The 22,433-nt window shown below is 40.2% G+C and overlaps 1 long non-coding RNA gene across 1 annotated transcript; it reads right to left on the bottom strand.

Moving 5' to 3' along the window:
• Positions 1–16,799: 16,799 nt before the first annotated feature.
• Positions 16,800–20,763, bottom strand: LOC113892437. Its single transcript, XR_003511053.1, has 3 exons — positions 19,843–20,763; positions 19,232–19,377; positions 16,800–16,884 (listed from the first exon to the last, which is right to left on the bottom strand). It is a non-coding gene; the product is annotated as an uncharacterized LOC113892437 (long non-coding RNA).
• Positions 20,764–22,433: the final 1,670 nt, after the last annotated feature.

Here is a 22,433-nt window from a genome sequence, read left to right as displayed (position 1 = left end):
TAGAGAAATATCTTTGTTATGCTAATATGATTACTCATTGTGGAGGTTTTAAATAGCTTTTGCATGGGGACTGGTCACCAGGAAAACCAACTACCATGTGATTAGAGGGTAGAGTCTTTCAGCCTCCTGATCTGTGACCTTCAAAGACAGAGGGAGACTGAACATTACATTTAATCATGTGACCAATGACTTCCTCAGTTATGCCTATATAGTAACACTTGGGTAAAACTCCATGCTGGCATGCACCTGGATTCTGCCAAGAAAGGGCATTTTATCCAAGTATTACTGTATAGGCATAAGTGATTAAATCATTACCCCCATCTCAAACCTTGCTCCTTGTGCCTCTTTCATTTGGCTATTCCTGAGTTGCAGTCTTTATAATAAAACTATTATCACATGTCTAGTACATTCAGTAAGTTCTGAGAGTTGTATCCATGAATGATCAAACCTAAGGGGGTTGTGGGAAGCCTTAAATTTGTAGTCATCCAGGCAGAAGTGTGAGTAGCCTGTGGACCTGACTTGTGGCTGGCAGTCTTGTTAGGGACATTGGTCTTTAATTTGCGGGATTTGGTACAGACTACAGTTAGTGTCAGAACTGAATTGGATTGAGTTATAGAACACCCAGTTGTGTAAGAACACACAGCTAGAGAAGATATGCTGTAAAAGCAAGCTGATACTTTCCAGTTCCCAGGCTTCTGCTCCAGTGAGTTGTGGTCTCTGTACCCACCAATGTCTCTCTTCAATTTGTCAGCAATGGTTTTCCATGTAACCTTAGTTCTCTGTTCAATCTAAGAAGAGATACTGATTTTTGGGTTTTCAGATTTTTTCTTATTGTATAGATGAGCTGTAGTTCCAGCAAGGTTGGATCAAATCCTCTGCTTTTTTCCCCTCCTTTCTTTCTTCCTTCCTGCGATATGGTCCTACAGATGCAGCCACAATTTAAAAGTGCATGGTAGACACTTTTCCATGCAATCACAAACTTCTAGCAGGAGGATGGAAAAAAAGAAGTTTCTGGGAACAACTGAGTATTGGGCAGATGATGAAAAGCGAGGAACTTTGTAAAGAGACCTTTGAATCTTATTAACAAGCTCCTGTGCTCCCCCTGCTAACACATGCAGAAGTTGCACATTTTACTCTAATGTGCCAAGACATTGAGACCTGAACTCTTCATATTAGAACATTGCTTAAATTCCATTTTGGTCATTGGTTGATGCACTTGCAAGAAATATCCCCAAACACTATAAAGGCTCTGAAAACTGAACTGGAACCAGAGTCCCCAGAAGGCCTGAACCTAGCCAGAGTGACTGCCTGCTTAAGCAGAATATTTGAGTATGCTGCATACATTTAAACAAAATCAAGAGTCTCACAGCAAAATGTCCAAAAGACAATCCAAAGTTGTTCAGCATATGAATAGCCATGAAAATTTGGACTTGCATGGGGAAAGAAAATCAACAGAAGCTGTGATGAGGTGACACAAATGTTGGAATTATCTAGCAAATATAAGCAGCTTTTATAGTTACTCAAAATACCAAAAGAATGAAGAAATAAATCATTTAACATGAAATGAGGGGAAATAATTTTTCCCCTCATCTGAATTGCATTCTATATACTTTTATCAAGGAAAAATAAATTTTTCCATCCTAAATTATGACACCTCAAATTTTCCCAAAAGGCAAAAATCACTTTTTCCATTCATTAAATCATCATAGAAAATCTCAAATACAAGTTTCTTTTTTTAATTTCAAGCTCATTTAAATATATCTGACATTATACATACATATATATATGTGTGTGTGTGTGTATATATATATATATATATATATACATATACACACACACACACACAAATAATTTTTTTTCTTTTTATAGTACCTGGAATATATTTCATTCTCCTAAGTTTTTACTTGGACTTGCTCACTTTTCTTTTTCTGTAACTGTTCTTTACTTACCTTGTGATGTTTTCTCTCCTATAATCTTCCATGATAGATTTTCTACCTTATTTCATAATAATAACATGTTGCATCTGTGTAACACTTTACAGTATGTATTGTTCTCAGTGAAATTAATCATTAAATTCTCAGTTATAAATTTAACCTGATTATATCCTCTTTCTCTTCATAGTCCCCTTTCCTTCCTTGTTAGAGAAAAAATTTCAGTATCTGCCTGTTTTTACACAAATTATAAGCATATATATGACTTCCAGCACTCCATCTCTCACCTTTGAATGCTCTGTACCTATCAACCACTTTCCCTGTGTAGAAACTAGAGTCCATCAGCATCATTACCTTATCACCTCAAATCCCACCTTTATTCCATACAGCCCAACTTAGCTCAATCTGCAATCCATACAGTTGGAAGAAAGTCTTCCTCTACAATATTCGTGTCATTCATTTTGCCTCGGGTTTTCATGAGAGAACTAAGACCACAGTTAACCATTTGATTCAGAACTTCCTGAGTAACTAAAAATGTCAAGCGAAGTTAAATTGATCAAAGACTCACGTTTTTATAAGGTCACTGGCCACACAAAAAAAGTATATATATATATATATATATATATATATACATACATATACGTAGTAAGTCCCCTATAAGATCTGCTTGAGAGCACGTTCATCCAATTTGTTCATAAGTCAAATAGCTTAGGTACTCAACCAGCACAATTGGCTTTATAGTACTATATTGTACTGTAATAGATTTAGAATAATTTTCAGACAAATAGTACACACACACACACACACAAATAAATAAAGAAAAAATAAAGAAAACAATTTTAACCTTATAGTACAGTACCTTGTGGGCTTCCCAGGCATGCAGTGGTAAAGAATCTGCCAGCTAATGCAGGAGACTCAAGAGATGCGGGTTTGATCCCTACATCAGGAAGATGCCCTGGAGTAGGAAATAACAGCCCATTCCACTATTCTTGCCTGGAAAATTTCATGGATACAGAAGCCTTGCTGGATACTGTCCATTGGGTCACAAGAGTCAGATATGACCAAGAGTGACAATATATGATAAACATGTGAACTAATTTACATGATTAGACATGTCAACACATGTTTGCATCTTTGAAAGTTTGCAACTTGAAGTTTTGTATGTAGCGGACTTACTGTAACTCATGTATTTTGTAACTAGAGGTTTTATCTCTCAGTCTCTCTCCCCTATATCTTCCCTTCTGCGCACCCCACCCCCCATTCCTTTTTGGCAAACACCCGTGTTTTTTTTTCTCAATATCAGTAACACTATACATAATTTATAGCTGTTTATGTTTTGTTATGCTTGTTTTAGATTCTATATAAAAGGGAAGCCATCCAGTATTTGTCTGTCTCTGTCTAATTTCATTTATCATCATACCCTCTAGGTTCATCTATTTTATTATAATTGACAAGATTTCATTCCTTTCTATGACTGAGTAATACTCCATTGTATTATATATACCACATCTTTTTTATCCATTTATCTATCCATACTCTTAGCTTGCTTCCATATCTTGGCTATTGTAAATAATCCTTCAATTAACATAGGGGTGCATGTATCTTTTCTAATTAGTATTTTTTTTCCTTCAGATAAGTACACAGGAATAGTAATGATGGATCACATGACAGCTCTATTTTAAATTTTTTGAGGAATCTCCATACTGTTTTTCATGGTGGCTGCACCAATTTACATTCCCATAAATAGTGCATGAAGTTTCCCTTTTCTCAGTCTCCTTGATAGCACTTGTTATTTGCTATCTTTCTGAGAGGTGTGAAGTGATATCTAATCTTTGCTTGACTTGCTTATATCTTTTAGTGTACCTGTTGATGATTTGTATGGTTTTTTTTATGTTGTATTTTTCTGTATATTTTGGATATTAATCCCTTCTTATTTATATTTTGCAAATATCTTTTCCCAATCAATAGGTGCCTTTTTCATTTTGTTGATAGTTTCCTTTGCTTGCAAAAACTCTTTAGTTTGATGTTGTCCTGTTTGTTTACTTTTGCTTTGGCTTCCCTTGCTGAGGATACATATGAAAAAATATTATAAAGATCAGTGTCGAAATGTATACTGCCTATGCTTTCTTCTAGATTTATCACTTCAGGTCTTACACTTAAGTTTTTAATCCATTTCAAACTTGTTCTTGTGTGTGGTGTGAGAGAGTAGTCTAGTTTGATGCTCTCACATATAAATGTCCAGTTTTCCCAACACCATTTGTTGAAGATAATCATGGTATATACTAGCCTCATTTGTTATATATTAATTGTCCATATAAGTATGGGTTAATTACTGAGATCTTACTCTATTCCACTGGTCTATGTGTCTGTTTTTGTGGCATTGTCATACTGTTTTGATTACTGTAGTTTTGCAGTACAGTTTGAAAACAGAGAGTGTGATACTCTTGTTCTTGCTCAAGATTGTTTTTACTATTTAGCAGGTGGCTCTGTGTTTCTGAACAAAGTTTAGTGCGGGGAGCCGGTGAGGCATTCTGCTCATGACAAAGGTCATGAGGAAGGAGGCTCGGCATACGCAAAGGTGGGATCGAGCCTCAGGAGTCCCCCCGGATATTCTCGAGCATTTTCCCCCAAAAAACCAGAGTCTGCCTACTTTATTGCTTTGTGCTCTCACCTCTGACTTTACTGGGGGCTGTCCCCTACCACCATCTCTCTCTCTCTGCCAAAGAGTTAACTTACAGCTCCAATTAATAAAGTTCCTGGGCAATTAGGAGTGTTTAAATCCAAACCCCTCAGATGGCTCTCTAACTCGCCTGACAAGTTTACCCGGACTCCTGCAGCTATGCATACGATTGTTTACAGTCTCCTAGCCTCCAGAGGCACGGGAAGCTTAAGATATTCAAATAGCTTAGAGCCTCTCAGAGAGTTAAAAACCGTCAGAATAAACTAGTAAAGGATTTCATTGATGAGTCAATGCTTGTTGCCAAGTTTTCACATCCCCTGAATTGTATCCTTGAATGTGTATTAATTAATAGTTGGTATATAGTAAAAAATAAGTAGTGGCCTTGGTGTTAGTAACTTTAGACCCTTAAGGTAATAAATTCTTTCTTTGTTGTAAACCCATTACACATCCGCCCTATAGGAATGCAATTTTATCTTTGGAAGATGGTGCCAAACCTTAAAATAATTACTCTTAGAGAAAATAAGTCTTTGTTGATAAGTCCTTGTCAAGAGTCATAAAATGTTAGTAGGCCTTCTGGCCAGAAGATGATGTAAATCACCTAAACCATTTGTATACGATAAATTTGCAGGAAAGAAACCTTGGTTTTTGATAAGAATCAAAGACTGCTGACTTTGCATCCCCTATTATCCTCTGTGTGTAACTTAGGGTATAAAAGCCCCTGTTAAAAATAAAGCTATGGGCCTTGTTCACCAGCGCTTGGTCTCCCCATGTCATTCTTCCCTTTAACTTCCAGCTGAGTCTCCATCTGGAGCGCGGAACCCACCACGCTTACTAATTATGCCTGGGCTTCTAAGACCCACTCGAGAAGGTGTCTAGGGTGAGACACCTTCCGCTATTCGAGAGGGCGCCTGCGGCCTACGTAAGTGGTGCAAACTTCTTGTCTTGAAGTTTTATTGGTCTCCCGCGTAAACCAAGCTACTCAGCTTCTTTTCTCCACTGAATTTTCCTACTGAGCTATCCTCATTCTATTGTTCTCTATATCTCTAATTAGCATATAAATAGTCGCCTAGGCCGTCTCTCCTTCGAATACCCTGGATCAGCTGGGGCTGGTCCCCAGCAGGTGGCGCCCGAACAGGGACTTTCGAAGGTAAGCTCCCAGCAATTGGGGTTACCAGCCCTATTGCTCCCCGTTCTCGGAACAACTGGGTTATCAGCCCTCTTGTTCCCCCACGGAGCAGTTTGGGTCAACAGCCCTACTGCTCCTCCCTTGGAACAGTTTGAGCCATCAGCCTACTGTTCCTCCCCCCGGAACAATCTGGGTCACCAGCCCTATTGTTCTTCCAGTGTTCGGGACGGCTAGGACCCCACTCAAGGGTGCCGCGGACCCCCCTGTAGGATAGACAGGGCGAGAGGAGTGGGAAGTGTTGAAAGTGTTAAAGAGTTAGACTTAGAGAGAGAAAACAGTTTCTGAAGTTAAAAGGCCAAAGAAAAGCCTGATCTTTTGATAGCTTAAAGCAAAATCTTTTACTATACTTAATTTTCTGACATGGGTAATACTGAATCAAATGAAAGACAGCTCTTTATAGGAGTTATTTTACAGTTATTAGGTAAAAGAGGAATCAAAGTTAAAAAATCTGCCATTCAATCATTTCTTTCATTTGTACAAGAGCACTGTCCCTGGTTTCCAGACGAAGGCTCTGTTAACTTAGATGTCTGGGAAAAAGTAGGAAAACAGCTAAAAACTTACCATGCCGAACATGGCTCAGAAAAGGTGCCTAATGACGCCTTTTCCTTATGGAATATCATTAGAGATGTCTTAGACCCTGCCCCTGATTCAGAAAAAGTACATCTTAAAAGTGATAGTGAAGAAAATGCTGTAGCTAAACCTGCCCCTGAATCTAAAAGAGTAACTTTTAAAGAGGAAAATGAGGTCGAAACTGTAGTTAAACCTGAGGAAAATGAGAAAAACGAAGACCCGCCCGACTATCGGCAACTAAGAAAAATGTTAGCAGCCATGACTACTCAGGAACAACTTAAAGATAGGGATGAAAAACAAGATCAGCCTTCCCCAAAAGAAAAAGAGAATTTAGGCGAGATAACAGTTAAATATCACCCTGATGGAGATCGGCATCTCTTAAACAAAGATGCCCCAAAAGGCTTAAGAGAAACTTCCCCTGTCAGGCCATCAGCTCCAAAGAACTTAAGGGAAACGTCTCCCATCAGGCCATATGCCCCTAGGGATTCCCAAGAGACCATCCCACTTAATCCATATGTAAGCTTTGGATACCAAACAGTTCAAAGAGCTCCTGAGTACAGAGCAGAGAATGTGGAACCTATGCCATTGCCACCACCTCCCATACCTCCTCCCATACCACCTCCCATACCACGCCGTACAGGTCCTATTAAACCCGCATTATTGCCGCCACCTCCCTATCGAAGTGGGAAAATTCCAAAATCGATCCCACGGAGACGGGCCTCTTCTGCCCCTGGCGAGAAATTCGATCCCCAGTTTCAGGCTTGTTTCCCTTTAATTTTTGACAATGATGAAAGTGAACAAAAGGCTATCGACTGGGAGCCTGTTTCTTTTCAATTGGTAAAAGAACTTAAAAATGCATGTATCTCATATGGGCCTAAAGCCCCGTATACGATGCAGCTAGTAGAAAATTTAGCAGGTCAATGCTTAACACCTCGAGAATGGAAATCAATTGCTAGGGCCTGCCTGTCCGGAGGACATTTTATACTTTGGAAATCTGAATATGATGATCTCGCTCGTATATATGCTTTTTCTAACCAAAATGGAGACTTTACACATATCACTGAACCTATACTACTTGGACAGACCAACTACCCCTCGTATGATGAACAGATGAAATTAGATAGGACTACTATACAACAGGTGGCTGATTGTGCCTTTACTGCCTGGCGCTCATTGCCCGATGGTAAAGCATCAGGTGCCGCTCTATCTGATATTAAACAAAAGTCAGAAGAGCCATTTGAAGACTTTGTCTCACGACTCTCAGAAGCTGTCCAGAGAATAATTTCTGATTCTGAGGCAGCTAAACTGTTAACAAAACACTTGGCCTTTGAAAATGCTAATTCTACCTGCCAGGCTATATTGCGCCCTGTTAGAAGAACTGGAACTCTGATTATATGAAACAGTGTGCAGATGTAGGACCATCAGTGCTACAGGGTGTTGCGATAGCTGCAGCGATAAAAGGAAACTCTTATCAGCAGGCAGTCCAATCCTTTTTTACTAACAAAAACAAGCCATCACAAGGTGATCCCAATAACCAAGGCAGGAATGCATTCCCTAGAACTTGTTTTTCTTGTGGCCAGATGGGACACACTTTTCATGGGTGCCCTCAAAGACCACCCGGTTCTTATCTGCCTAATCCGGCCCAACCGGCTGTGGCTGCTCCGCAAAACCCTGCCCCACTGCCCATTAATCCTAGGTCTCTTTGCCCTCGCTGCCAGAGAGGATATCACTGGGCAAGGGACTGTAGGTCAAGATTTCATAGAAATGGAGCCTTTTTAGGCCCCGACCAGCAGTCGGGAAACGGGTTGAGGGGCCAGCCCCAGGCCCCGACAATGATTGGGGCAGCCTCACTGAACCCATTCATTCCCTTCGTCCCGTCGCAGAGCTCATCAGAGCAACCCCAGGCAGCGCAGGACTGGACCTCAGTTCCACCACCTCAACAATATTAACACCAGATAGCCCCACTGTAAAAATCCCTACAGGAGTTAAAGGTCCATTACCGACAGGCCTGGTAGGAATTATACTAGGCAGAAGTTCCTTAGCTATACAAGGTCTTACAATTATTCCTGGAGTAATTGACTCAGATTATACAGGAGAAATTCAGATAATGATTTCACCCCCGACTAAAACTTTCCAAATACATCAGGGACAGAGAATAGCCCAACTTTTACTTTTGCCTTATCATAATGCAATTGGGCAAACAGCCACCCAAAATGAAAGACAGGACAAAGGATTTGGGTCTAGTGACATGGTTTTTTGGGTAACAGAAATTACTAAAAAGCGTCCTATGAAATCTATTCTTGTCAGTGGCAAGTCTATTGAAGGGCTATTAGACACAGGAGCAGATGTTTCCTGTATTTCTGGGAAAGACTGGCCCAATTCCTGGCCCACACATACTACTGCAAATAACTTAGTGGGCATCGGGAGAGCTCCTACAGTAGCTCAAAGTGCAAAAATTTTAGACTGGCAATTTGAGGATACCCGTGGAACATTCCAACCGTATATGATTCCTTCACTGCCCTTCTCGCTGTGGGGGAGAGATGTGCTGTCTCAAATGGGCATGTTACTTTTTAGCCCTGATGATAAAGTAACTTTGCAAATGCTACAAATGGGCTATGACCCTTCAAAAGGGTTAGGTAAACAGCAGACAGGAATAACTGAGCCAATTTGCCCTGCTCCTCTAAAGTTCCGTGCTGGATTAGGGTATCCAAATTTTTGATGGAGGCCATTGTTTTTGCTGCCGACCCCATTACCTGGAAATCTCAAGACCCTGTGTGGGTAGAACAATGGCCTCTGACTAAAGAAAAACTACTGGCAGCCAAAGCGTTAATTTCTGAACAACTAGAATTGGGACATATTGAGCCCTCCAATAGCCCCTGGAATACTCCTATTTTTGTTATTAAGAAAAAATCTGGCAAGTGGCGACTTTTACAAGATTTAAGAGCTATTAATGCCACTATGGAAGATATGGGAGCCTTACAACCTGGGCTTCCTTCCCCAGTAGCCATCCCAGAAGGATATAATATTATTGTAATTGATTTACAAGACTGTTTTTTCACCATCCCCTTAAATGCTGAGGATAAAAAGCGATTTGCCTTTAGTTTACCAGCAGAAAATTTTAAACAGCCTTATTTAAGGTTTCAATGGAAAGTGTTGCCCCAGGGAATGAAAAATAGCCCTACTTTATGTCAAAAATTTGTTAATGCAGCTATAGAAGATATTAGGGCTAAATATGAACAACTGTATATGATTCACTATATGGATGATATTTTAATAGCTCACCCTGATAGAGCTCATTTACAAACTGTTCTCCAGGATTTGACTCAGGCTTTAACAGACAGAGGCTTAAAAATTGCCCCAGAGAAAATTCAAGTCAATCCGCCCATAACTTACTTAGGACGGGTTATCAATTCAGAAACTGTGACTCATGCCCCATTAAAATTGAGAAAAGATCACCTTGTTACTTTAAATGATTATCAAAAACTTTTAGGCGACATTAATTGGATCAGGCCTTATTTAAAATTAACTACTGCTGAATTAAAACCTCTTTTTAACATTTTACGTGGGGATCCTGATCCAACTTCTAAGAGACAATTAACTGCTGAGGCTCAGGAGGCCTTAGAAAAAGTGGAAGCAGCTTTATCTGATAGCTATGTTAAAAGAGTTAATTTACAAACAAACTGGCAATTCCTCTGCCTAGCTACTCCAACAGCACCTACGGGAGTTTTATGGCAAAATGGCCCTCTAGAATGGGTCCATCTCCCCGCCCAGGCTAAAAAAGTAGTGGCCTCTTATCCAGGACTGACAGCTACACTCATATGGAAAGGGAGAAAACGTAGCATTGAATTGTTTGGTAAAGAACCAGCAGAAATTGTAATTCCATATAATAAAGAACAACTTGATGCTCTTCTAATGTTTGATGAGGATTGGCAGATTGCTATCGGAAATTATTTTGGCCAAATTCTGCATCATTTACCTTCACATGTTTTGCTAAATTTTATGTCTAAACACCCGGTTATTTTCCCTGTTAGGTGTAAATACTCTCCCATCTCAGATGCTCAAATGGTTTTTACTGACGGGTCAGCTAACGGCAGAGCTTCTATAGTTACAAAAGATCAGCGTAAAGTTTTACATACGCAGGAGACTTCGGCCCAGAGAGCTGAACTCACAGCTGTTATAGAGGCCTTTGTTATGTTTGCAGAGGAGGAATTTAACCTTTACTCTGATTCTCAGTATGTGGTCAGGCTGTTTCCACACATTGAGACTGCGATCCTGCCTGAGAACAAAACTGCAATATTTCACTTGTTAACTAAACTGCAGCAGCAAATTTGGAAACGAAGCCGAGCATATTTTATTGGTCACATTCGGGCTCATTCTGGATTGCCTGGACCTTTAAATGCCTTAAATGACCTGGCAGATTCACTAACTAAGGTCACAGTGGCTTCTGCTTTTGAAGAAGCCCGAGCTTCTCATTCACTCCACCATCAAAATGCTACTGCGCTAAGATATCAGTTTCAGATTCCTCGAGACTCTGCTCGGGAGATTGTTCGTTCCTGTTCTCATTGTCCCACTACTATAAATAGTTTACCTATGGGAGTTAACCCTCGCGGTCTTAAACCTAATGCACTCTGGCAGATGGATGTAACTCACATCTCTTCATTTGCAAAACTGTCTTTTGTTCATGTAACAGTAGACACCTTTTCTCATGTTATTGTTGCAACTGCTCGCACAGGGGAAGCAGTTAAAGACGTAATACAACATCTCTTTACTTGTTTTTCATATATGGATCTGCCAAAAGCCTTGAAAACTGATAATGCTCCTGCTTACACATCTAAGTCTTTTCAGGAATTTTGTCTAAAGTTTCAAATTAAACATAATACAGGCATCCCTTATAATCCACAAGGACAAGCCATTGTGGAAAGAGCACATCAAACGTTAAAAACCCAAATTCAAAAACTAAAAGAAGGGGAGTTTAAATATAGTTCTCCCCATCACCTCTTGCAACATGCTCTTTTTGTAATAAATATTTTAAATACTGATTCAGCTGGAATGACTGCAATGCTTCGCCATTGGTGCCCGGAGCAATTGAATGCAAAACCATTAGTTAAATGGAAGGACCTCCTTTCCGGACAATGGAAAGGTCCTGACCCATTGTTAACCAGCGGTCGAGGATATGCTTGTATTTTTCCACAGGACGCAGATTCTCCAATTTGGGTTCCGGATAGATTGATTCGCCATGTCTCAGCCTCTCGGATACCGGATACCGGGTTCCACGGCCGCCGCGACCCCGAAAGAGAAAAGGGCCTCCTCTGCCTTCGCTCCCCCCGCCAGCACGGGAAACACCACTGACATCGGAGCAACTGACATCAGGGATCCCGGATGAGCAGGGGACGGATCCTCCCACCAAACAGATGTCTCAACTTCACATACAGGATATCGCTCCCCCCGATCCTTTGCCTCACAAAAGGAGGTCAGGCCGCCTGACTCAGGCGACCCGGAATGCCTCCATACCTACTTGGGGACAAATAAAAACACTCTGCCATCAGGCACGGGGAATAACCTCTTTGCAGGGCTCTCCAACCTCCCCTGAGAAGATGTTTATTGCTATGCTTGCCTTATTATCATGCCAGGTAAGCGCCTCCTCCCCCACTCCTGAAAAGTATTGGGCTTACTTCCCAGACCCTCCAACCTTTCAAGTAGTTACCTGGAACAGTGACCCCCTACGGGTCCACACAAACCAGCCTCAGTTACTGGGAGGGTCATATACTTCCTATACCACAGACGAATATCCTATTAATTTCAATTTTACCTTCAGGGGGTTAGCAGACGACCTTCCTGTTTGTTTCAACTTCCCCAGTGATATAGAAAGCTTTATTGTTCCCCCTAAAGAAGGATGTGTCGGAGCCTCTAAAAAGGCAGTTCTGACTCATTCTCCAGCCTCAGGTATTGAACATAGAGGGCGTCTAGCGCTTTAGATTTTACAGGCTCGTATGCCCGGGGCCCTTGATCCCCACGAATTTATAATCCATAGACCCCCTCCTGGATATCCAAGTTGTTATAATACCGAGCCTTCAGATGCCATATGGAACACTATAGATGATCATACAGGGTATCCGATTTGGAAATCTTGTACTTATCGTTTAAGAGCTGATTATAGAATACCGGGAGGAGGAAATTACATGATTCAAGATTGGAGTAACTCAGACCTAGATAGGAGCCCATTGCCCCTTGATGACTTTCCCAGCAGATTTTATAATTGGAAGAAAGATTTGGTTTCTTGGCCTTTAAGCATTACTAGATGGCATAATAATCGATTTGTTTCGCCTATATTGTCTTATACAACTAAGAACAGAACCTCTTGGCAGCCAGAAATTTGGAGGGCCCTTGCTGCCACTGCTCCCATTTCCTTATTCCGTCCAAATAGCAATTCTACTTATTCTGTTTTAGCTTGTGTACCCTCGCCTTATGTTTTTCTCTTTACTAATGACTCCAAAAGATTAAATGTACACATGAATTATTCAGGTGGACCTAATATCGTAACTTGTGAACAATGTATGCTTTCATCTTGTTTGACCCCTCAATATAATGTTTGTTCTTTTGTTGTGTTGAAACGCCCACCCTATCTCATGATACCTGTGTCTGTGCATTCTTATTGGTATGATAATTACGGTTTGGCTGTATTACAACAACTGCAGGATTTAATGCGAACACGATGGTTTGTGGGCTTACTTATCTTGGGAATAGCAGCTTTGATAGTGCAATTACTTCTGTTACTGTGGCAGCAATATCATTGACTCAACAAGTACATACTGCTCAATATGTTGATTCTATGTCCAAAAATGTTTCTTTAGCATTGGCAACACAGGAAGCTATAGACAGAAAATTAGAAATGAGGGTAGATGCCCTAGAGGAAGCAGTAATACATATTGGGACTGAATTGCAGGCTTTAAAGGTGAAAATGGCATTGTCCTGTCATGCTGACTACCGGTGGATATGTGTAACACCCCTGAAAGTAAATGAGACAGATTTTGAATGGGAAAAGATTAAAAACCATATTTCAGGTATCTGGAACAGCTCTGACATTAGCTTAGACTTAGGGAAACTTCACAATCAAATAGCAACCCTGGAACACTCCCGATTAGATTTTACTGCCGCTGGAACAGCAAATGATTTCTTCCATACTTTCTCTAACTACATTTCAGGAAAAAATATTCTGTCTACCTTCCTTGGCTATGCTACGTTGGCTGTTTTAATTTTATTTCTAATAATCATTCTTCCTTGTATTGCCAGGATTCTTCGGCAGAGCATTCAGAGGCTCGCGACTGAGCTACATCTGGCTGTTTTAAGAAATAAAAAAGGGGGAGATGCGGGGAGCCGGTGAGGCATTCTGCTCATGACAAAGGTCATGAGGAAGGAGGCTCGGCATACGCAAAGGCGGGACCGAGCCTCAGGAGTCCCCCCGGATATTCTCGAGCATTTTCCCCCAAAAAACCAGAGTCTGCCTACTTTATTGCTTTGTGCTCTCACCTCTGACTTCACTGGGGGCTGTCCCCTACCACCATCTCTCTCTCTCTGCCAAAGAGTTAACTTACAGCTCCAATTAATAAAGTTCCTGGGCAATTAGGAGTGTTTAAATCCAAACCCCTCAGATGGCTCTCTAACTCGCCTGACAAGTTTACCCGGACTCCTGCAGCTATGCATACGATTGTTTACAGTCTCCTAGCCTCCAGAGGCACGGGAAGCTTAAGATATTCAAATAGCTTAGAGCCTCTCAGAGAGTTAAAAACCGTCAGAATAAACTAGTAAAGGATTTCATTGATGAGTCAATGCTTGTTGCCAAGTTTTCACATCCCCTGAATTGTATCCTTGAATGTGTATTAATTAATAGTTGGTATATAGTAAAAAATAAGTAGTGGCCTTGGTGTTAGTAACTTTAGACCCTTAAGGTAATAAATTCTTTCTTTGTTGTAAACCCATTACACATCCGCCCTATAGGAATGCAATTTTATCTTTGGAAGATGGTGCCAAACCTTAAAATAATTACTCTTAGAGAAAATAAGTCTTTGTTGATAAGTCCTTGTCAAGAGTCATAAAATGTTAGTAGGCCTTCTGGCCAGAAGATGATGTAAATCACCTAAACCATTTGTATACGATAAATTTGCAGGAAAGAAACCTTGGTTTTTGATAAGAATCAAAGACTGCTGACTTTGCATCCCCTATTATCCTCTGTGTGTAACTTAGGGTATAAAAGCCCCTGTTAAAAATAAAGCTATGGGCCTTGTTCACCAGCGCTTGGTCTCCCCATGTCATTCTTCCCTTTAACTTCCAGCTGAGTCTCCATCTGGAGCGCGGAACCCACCACGCTTACTAATTATGCCTGGGCTTCTAAGACCCACTCGAGAAGGTGTCTAGGGTGAGACACCTTCCGCTATTCGAGAGGGCGCCTGCGGCCTACGTAAGTGGTGCAAACTTCTTGTCTTGAAGTTTTATTGGTCTCCCGCGTAAACCAAGCTACTCAGCTTCTTTTCTCCACTGAATTTTCCTACTGAGCTATCCTCATTCTATTGTTCTCTATATCTCTAATTAGCATATAAATAGTCGCCTAGGCCGTCTCTCCTTCGAATACCCTGGATCAGCTGGGGCTGGTCCCCAGCAGGTTAGAATTAATCTACTCTAGTTCTGTGTGAAAAAAATGCCATTCATATTTTGATAGATATTGCATTGAATGTGTAGATCGTCTTGGGTAGTATGGTCATTTTAACAATACTAATTCTTTTCATTCATACACATAGTATATCTTTCCATTTGTTTGTGTCATCTTCAGTTTCTTTCATCAGTGTCTTATAGTTTGCCAAGTACCATGTTTTATAATCTTACTTTGTTGTTGTTTGTTGTTTTTGTTTAGTCACTAAGTAGTGTCTGACTCTCTTTGTGACCCCATGGACAATAGCCCACAAGTTTCCTCTGTCCATGGGATTTCCCAGGCAAGAATACTGGAATGGGTTGCCATTTTCTTCTCCAAGGTAACTTCCTGACCCAGGGATAGAACCCTGTTGTTCTTTCACTACTTTAAAAAAAAAAAAAAAGTCATTTCCTCATTGTTTCCATTATGAAGGCACTGGTCATTCCTACTATACCTACTTTTTTTCTTTTAATTTTGCAGTAATTTTACTATAGTTTTCCTAGGTATGATTTTCAAAAGTCTATCTTGTTTTTAATTTGCCAAGCTTCTTAAATTTATAGCTTGATATCTTTCTTCTCTTTTGAAAAATTATTGATTGCTATCTCTTAAATTACTGCTTTTGCCTTCCTCCAATTTTTTCACTTCTGAGTATACAATTGCATCTATATTAAGATTTTTTATTATTGCCCTTATATCTGAATAATATTTTCTTTATTGCTTCTCTGTGCTTCAGTGTGGAATTTTTGCTGACCTACCTTACATTTTTGTAATTGTGTCTTCTGCTGAGATCAATCTGCTCTTAAACCTATCTATTAAACCATCAATTTTTATTGCAATTTTTGTTTATAAAATTTCCATTTGATTTATATTTAGGGATTCCACTTCTCTAGTAAAATGCATCATTTTTGTTAACTATTTTCTAGAATGTGTTAATCATAGTTATTTTAAAGTTTGAGTTTGGTGATTCTAATACCTGAGTCATCTATGTGTCTATTATTTATTTATTCATTTGTCTGTTTGTTTTACCTGTTGGTACAATAAGAAAAATTTTGCTTGAATGTTGTCAGTGTACCTACACATGTATGAAATATGAAACCTGCTTCCAGGAAGTATTCACATTATCCTCTGCTAAGTATTACATTCATTGATATTGTCTTAATCCAATAAAGACTGAGTTGACTTCAGTCTATTGCAATTTCTGCAAGATTTTATCTACCATTTTTCAACCATTCCATTATTTCTTATTTATCTTAGCACCTCTGGCTAAACCCTCTAGAAATTCCATCTCAGAGCATGGAATATTACTAAAGTTCCTTTTCTTGTTGGAGAGTGAATCTAATTTTTTTTTTTTTTTCTTCTCAAAACTACATGACTGTCAAAATGCCACTCTGCTTGTCACATTTTTCTTTTTAGCCTCTTTCCTTGTGAAGTTTAATAATTTGGCAAATGGCTTAAAGGAAAAACATCAAGCTTCCTTTGACCCACTTTTCACTTCAGGATTTTGGTCCTTCAAGTGCATTGGTAACAATTTTTATCTCACCTAGCAGAGTGCCTGCTGGCCATGGCCCTGTTCAGATTCTGAGCAGGTGATCCTTCACCAAGATACTGCTAGGAGAAGAGTGAACCTCAAAATGTTTATTCACTTCTCTGGATCTTTACTGTTCCTCTAATTACCTTGAAAAGTTTCCAATGCCTTTTTAAAAACTTGTTTGTTTGAATCTGGCTCTTCTAATTCTTCTCAGCATCAGCTTGGCCTCTCTCAACTTGGTTTATTATAAACAGAAGTACATACGAACTTTCAAGTTTATCCTTTTTACATCATTTTATCATTTTGCTGTCAAAGAGAAATGGAACAAACCTTAGTAAATTTCATATTCTTGGAATTCCCAAATAATTGACAGAACTAATAACATTACTTTTACCATTATTATCATGACATGGTAACATAAAGCTACAGTTTATCATCATTTACCATGAGCCAGAAACATTGATAAAAGATTTAAATGTATCTCATGTAGTTGGTTCAACTACATTGAAAATGAGCTCCTTGAGTGAGAAACCATGTAAATTTGTTGTAAGTTGCCAGCAACAGAGTAAATGGTCTGATGTGGAAATTCCAATAAGGCAGTAGAAGGTCAGTGACTAAACCAGGTCATGGGATTTCTGCATTAGACGCATTTATCATGAAAGCTCTGTTTCACATTGCTTAACTTCTCTCCATTCTGGGAACAAGAAACTGAAAACTAAGTACTTGAATATTTGTATGGTTACTCACTTGCCATTTAGAACATATTTTTGAACATAATACCTTTGAGTCACCAGGCCTCACTGAGCAGTTTAATAGGAAACTGCAAAGTTAACAGGGTATAAATGATTCATTGTGACAAATTGCAAAAAACAGTGGAATAAGTATATTATGAGAGCACTTAATGAGATATATCTACTCAGTGGAAAGTCTTCCAAGGAAGTGTTGAATAAATTTCCAAACCAATAACTTGAGTAGACATTTGCTATATTAAAGGGCGAGAAAAAAAAGAAAAAAAAAAGAAAGGGTGAGGCAATTGAGTTTGAAGGAGGAAATAGTCCATCTGAAGGGAACTGCAAAAGAGAAGAGAATGCATCTGACTGTTAGGAAACCCCCTAAAATTTAAAATAACTCAACCACATATTAGAAAAGAAGAAGTATGAGAAAATAACTTTCCAAATAACCCAAAGCCTCTTTATTAAATATGTGAATTTTATAATTCCTAAATCTTATTGTCTTGTTTACTTTCTTATGAAACTCTATACCTGATACCCGACATGACACATAAGATGAAGTGACATTGTTTTACATGGTTCCTAGGGAGCTGCAGTGTGAGAGGAGAAAGTCACAGTTATTTTAACTTTATTGAGGATAAAAACTTTTTATTTTCCAAAATAATTTAATTGGGCCTATATTTAGGAGATGGAAGTGAGTGACTAATTGACTGAGTGTGAAAAGGTAAGAAAAAGTTCTTCAAGTTACAATTACCACCTGAGAAATGGAAGATTTCCTGCCAGATCAGTAAAAAAGGATGTCACGGTTGTCAGTGATTGTAGCCCTCCAGTGTGAGCCTGTGAGCACTAAGGGAACTCAGGAAGGAGAAGAATACCTGCCCTCTAACAGCCGTCAGACTGCTGCCACTTCCTAAGATGAACTCCAAGGAACCTCAAGATGTTAAAACCCAAAATACTGGTCCCAGAGAACTGAGACACATTTGAAAGGAAGGATTTCAGTGAGCTCAGATTCTTGCATCCTCCCATACATAGGAAAGCATCCAATTCCTTAACTTGGAGTATCTTGTTTTCTTTAAGTGACAATAATCTTTGGATGTTCTGACTACCTGCCCTTTGTTGTAAAACTTCTATATAACCTGGCCCTTCTCCTCACCTCCTCAGAGCAGTTCTCTCAGGGTTATTTGAAATGCTGTCTCCCGGGCTTGAAGTCCTAAAAATTCCCACCAAATAAAACATAACTCTCAACTTTTAGACTGTGACTATTTTTTAAGTCAACAAACCCAACAGAAGTGACTGTCTAAATGAGTAATATAAAAATAAAACAATCACTGAGATGTGATTACATAGAGCAGTGGACTTCCCTGGTGGCTCAGATGGTAAAGCGTCTGCCTACAATGCGGGAGACCTGGGTTCAATCCCTGGGTCAGGAAGATCTCCTGGAGAAGGAAATGGCAACCCACTCCAGTATTCCTGCCTGGAAAATCCCATGGACAGAGGAGCCTGTAGGCAACAGTCCAGAGGTCACAATGAGTAGGACATGACTGAGCACAAAGGGCATGAAAATTTACTCCCAGTTTACCTCTGCCCTGCTTCCCTTGGGCCTTTCTAACTTTGACAACAGAATGGATGGTTAATGTAGCTGATGAAAGAGGAATATACTCAGTGAAAGACACAGGAAAAAAAAAAAAAAAACAGTTTTGGAGCAAAATAAACTCAATGTAAGTAACAAATCTTTAGCTTGTTAATTGTTTGACTTTACACATATGTGGTAGACAAAGCAATGGATGCCCGTCATCAAAAGATACCGTGTCCCAAGCCCCTAAACATGTGTATTTGTTACCTTCCATGAAAAAAAATAAAAAAGAATCTTTGAAGATGTAATTAATTAAGGATCTTGAGATGGGGAGATTATTCTGGATTACCTGGGTTGGTCACATTTAGTCACACAGCTCCTTATTAGAGGAAGATAGAAGTGTCATAGTCATGGAGAGATTTGATGATGCTCTGCTGATGGCATTGAAGATGAAGCAAGGGGTCAGAGCTGAGGAATGCAGGTGATCTCTAGAAGCTATAAGAGACAAGGAGACACATTCTGTCCTAAAGCCTGCAAAAGGAACTCAGACCTACCAATATACCTTAATCTTTTTTCAGTAAGATTCATTTTAAACTGCTGACCTCCAGAACTGTAAAATAATAATTAGTGTAGGTTTGAAATCCCTAAATTGTTGCAACTCATTAACTTTCTAAGGTTAATTAATTTATTTTTGGCAGTGCTGTGTGGCTTGAAGGATCTTAGTTCCTCCTTCAAAGATTGAACTCAGGCCATCTGTAAAGGCAGTACAGAGTCCCAACCATTGGACCATCAGGGACTTCCTGGTAATTTATTATTACTTAAATTGTTACAGGATTCCCAGGTGGCTCGGTGATAAAGAATCTGCCTGGCAAAACGGGAGACACAGGAGATGTGTGATCCATCTCTGGGATGGGAAGATCACTTGGAGTAGGAAATGGCAACCCATTCCAGTACTCTCACCTGGAAAACTCTCTGGACAGGGTACCCTGGTGGGATACAGTCCATGAGGTCGCAAAGAATCTGACATGACTGAGCCACAGAGCATTCATGCAAATTATTACAGCACATTAAGTTCTTTCACTCTCATGATCTATATGGTGACAGAAGTATTCTGAAAAAGAAAATTATGATTTTGTTAAAGGTGTCCAAAAAACTTCAGCTGTTAATATATTTATTATTCAATTACTAATACTGTTACCAAACCATACTTGAGTCTGCTCACCCATATGCAGTAAACCCAATTTACTGACATCAGGTTGTGATGAACGTAAGTACCGCATTTATTGCAGTCACCAGACAAATAGTCCAGGGCAGTTAGTGCTCAGAAAACCCAAATTCTCTGATACATTTCAGAAAAGTATTTTTAAAGGCCAGGCAAGGGAGGGGAGTAAGGGTGTATGATCCTCTCAATTCTCTTATTGGCTGATGGTGAGGTACCAGGGTGGCATCACAGGGGTTAACATTATCAATCCTAGAGCTCCAGTAGCTCTGGGGGCTACTACTCATGGGCATCAAGCAGTTAACTTCTTCTATTTGGTAGAGAGTTAAGCATCTGTGAAACCAATCAGGATATTGGGTCAGATGTTACTACCTAAGAAATTCAGAGAGGAGGTAAAGATTCTGTGACCACCATATGGCTGATTACTGTTTTAAATTGTTATCAGTTCCTTTCACCCAACAGCTGTTTTATCACTAAATGTTTACATCTATTCAATCATTTATTCTTGAGCCAGGCTTTTGTGACTCAGGGAGGCTTGGAGAATACGCCTTTTCTGCAAAGGAGAGGTGGGCAGAGGACATGAGGGGAGGGTCTGTCCCAGGAAGACCCCATAGGGTGCTGTGTGTGTGTGTGTGTGTGTGTGTGTGTGTGTGCACGCACGCATGCTCAGTCATGTCCAACTCTTTGCGACCCCATGGACTGTAGCCTGCCAGGCTCCTTTGTCCAAGGAATTTTCCAGGTAAGAATACTGGAGGGGGTTGCCATTTCCTGTTCCAGAGGATCATCCAAACCCAGGGATCGAACCCAGGTCTCTTGTGTCTCCTGCTTTGGCAAGTGGATTCTTTACCACTGTGCCACCATAGGGTTCTGCTCAGTTACAATTATTCATGCCTGCCTAAGGAAATATTATGAACTTTAGTATCTAAAATCTTCCCAGTGAAGTTTGGTCTGGGGAATACCTACAACCTTTTTTCTTCAGGGCTCAGATAAAGCTATAACCCTCAAGTTAGAACACAGACTAGAGACTCTTCTGATTGACCAGTGTCTGGGTTTAAATATTCTGAACACTAGAGTTTCTTAAAGAGTAGGATAAATGGTATATTTCACCCTAGTGCATCATGAAAAGAATTTAGAGAAATGAGCAAAGCCCACTTGATTTCAGAGAGACAGAAGTAACTGATGGCTTGAAACAAGCTAGATCTTACTTCCCTGCTCAGTAATTGAACCTAGGTAGCCCTGCCTGCCTGGAGAAGGCAATGGCACCCCACTCCAGTACTCTTGCCTGGAAAATCCCATGGACGGAAGAGCCTGGTAGGCTGCAGTCCATGGGGTTACGAAGAGTCAGACACAACTGAGCGACTTCACTTTCACTTTTCTCTTTGATGCATTGGAGAAGGAAATGGCACCCCACTTCAGTGTTCTTGCCTGGAGAATCCCAGGGACAGGGGAGCCTGGTGAGCTGCCGTCTCTGGGGTCGCACAGAGTCGGACACGACTGAAGTGACTTAGCAGCAGCAGCAGCAGCCCTGCCTGCCAATGCAGAAGACATAAGAAACACAGATTCAATCATTGAGGTCAGGAAGATTCCTTGGAAGAGGGAAAGGCAACCCACTCCAGTATTCTTGCCTGGAGAATCCCATAGACAGAGGAGCTTGGCAGGCTACAGTACATAGGGTTGCAAGAATAGCAAACACCTGAAGCGACTTAGCACACAGCACAGCCTAGATGAAAACCTAGAATCCTGGCTGATAGTCAACCAGGGGTTAGAAGACAGAAGCAAAACTCCCCTTACCCTCATTGAAAAATGCATTTCTCAAGGAAGCAAAAACTGTAAAACCAGGTACAAAGTTTAATTAGAGACACAGCACAAGTGGAAAACCCTCAGAAAAACAGTTTAAGACAGAAACAAGGCAGAGATATGCACCCAGAGAGAGAGGGTGTGGGCATCCCCCTTCATGAGGAGGAGTTTGGTAAAGAGGTGGTTAAATGATTTATACAGGACAGTTCTACCGGGTCTGTGTTTATATTTGGTTAATTATCTTGCTTGTTTTTGCACAGCTGACATACCCAAGGCCCCTCCCCAATGCGCATGCACAACTTTTTTCCAAGATGGATTCCCACCCAGAAGCCTGGGGAGGAGTGGGGCTTGGCATCACATATTTTCTGGATGATGCTTCCTCCTTTTTGAACCTCAAGGAGCCTTTCTGCACAGGGAGTTTCTTCTTTCTTCAAGGATGGGAAATATGTGATCTCTTGATCTTTTACTCAATCAAGGTTTAGCCCTTCTTTATCTCTGCCATAATTGTTATCTTAAAGTGAACATGAGAAACAAA

Source organism: Bos indicus x Bos taurus, chromosome 5, assembly GCF_003369695.1.
Source record: "Bos indicus x Bos taurus breed Angus x Brahman F1 hybrid chromosome 5, Bos_hybrid_MaternalHap_v2.0, whole genome shotgun sequence".
NCBI lineage: Eukaryota > Metazoa > Chordata > Mammalia > Artiodactyla > Bovidae > Bos > Bos indicus x Bos taurus.
This window is presented reverse-complemented; position numbering and strand designations above follow the sequence as displayed.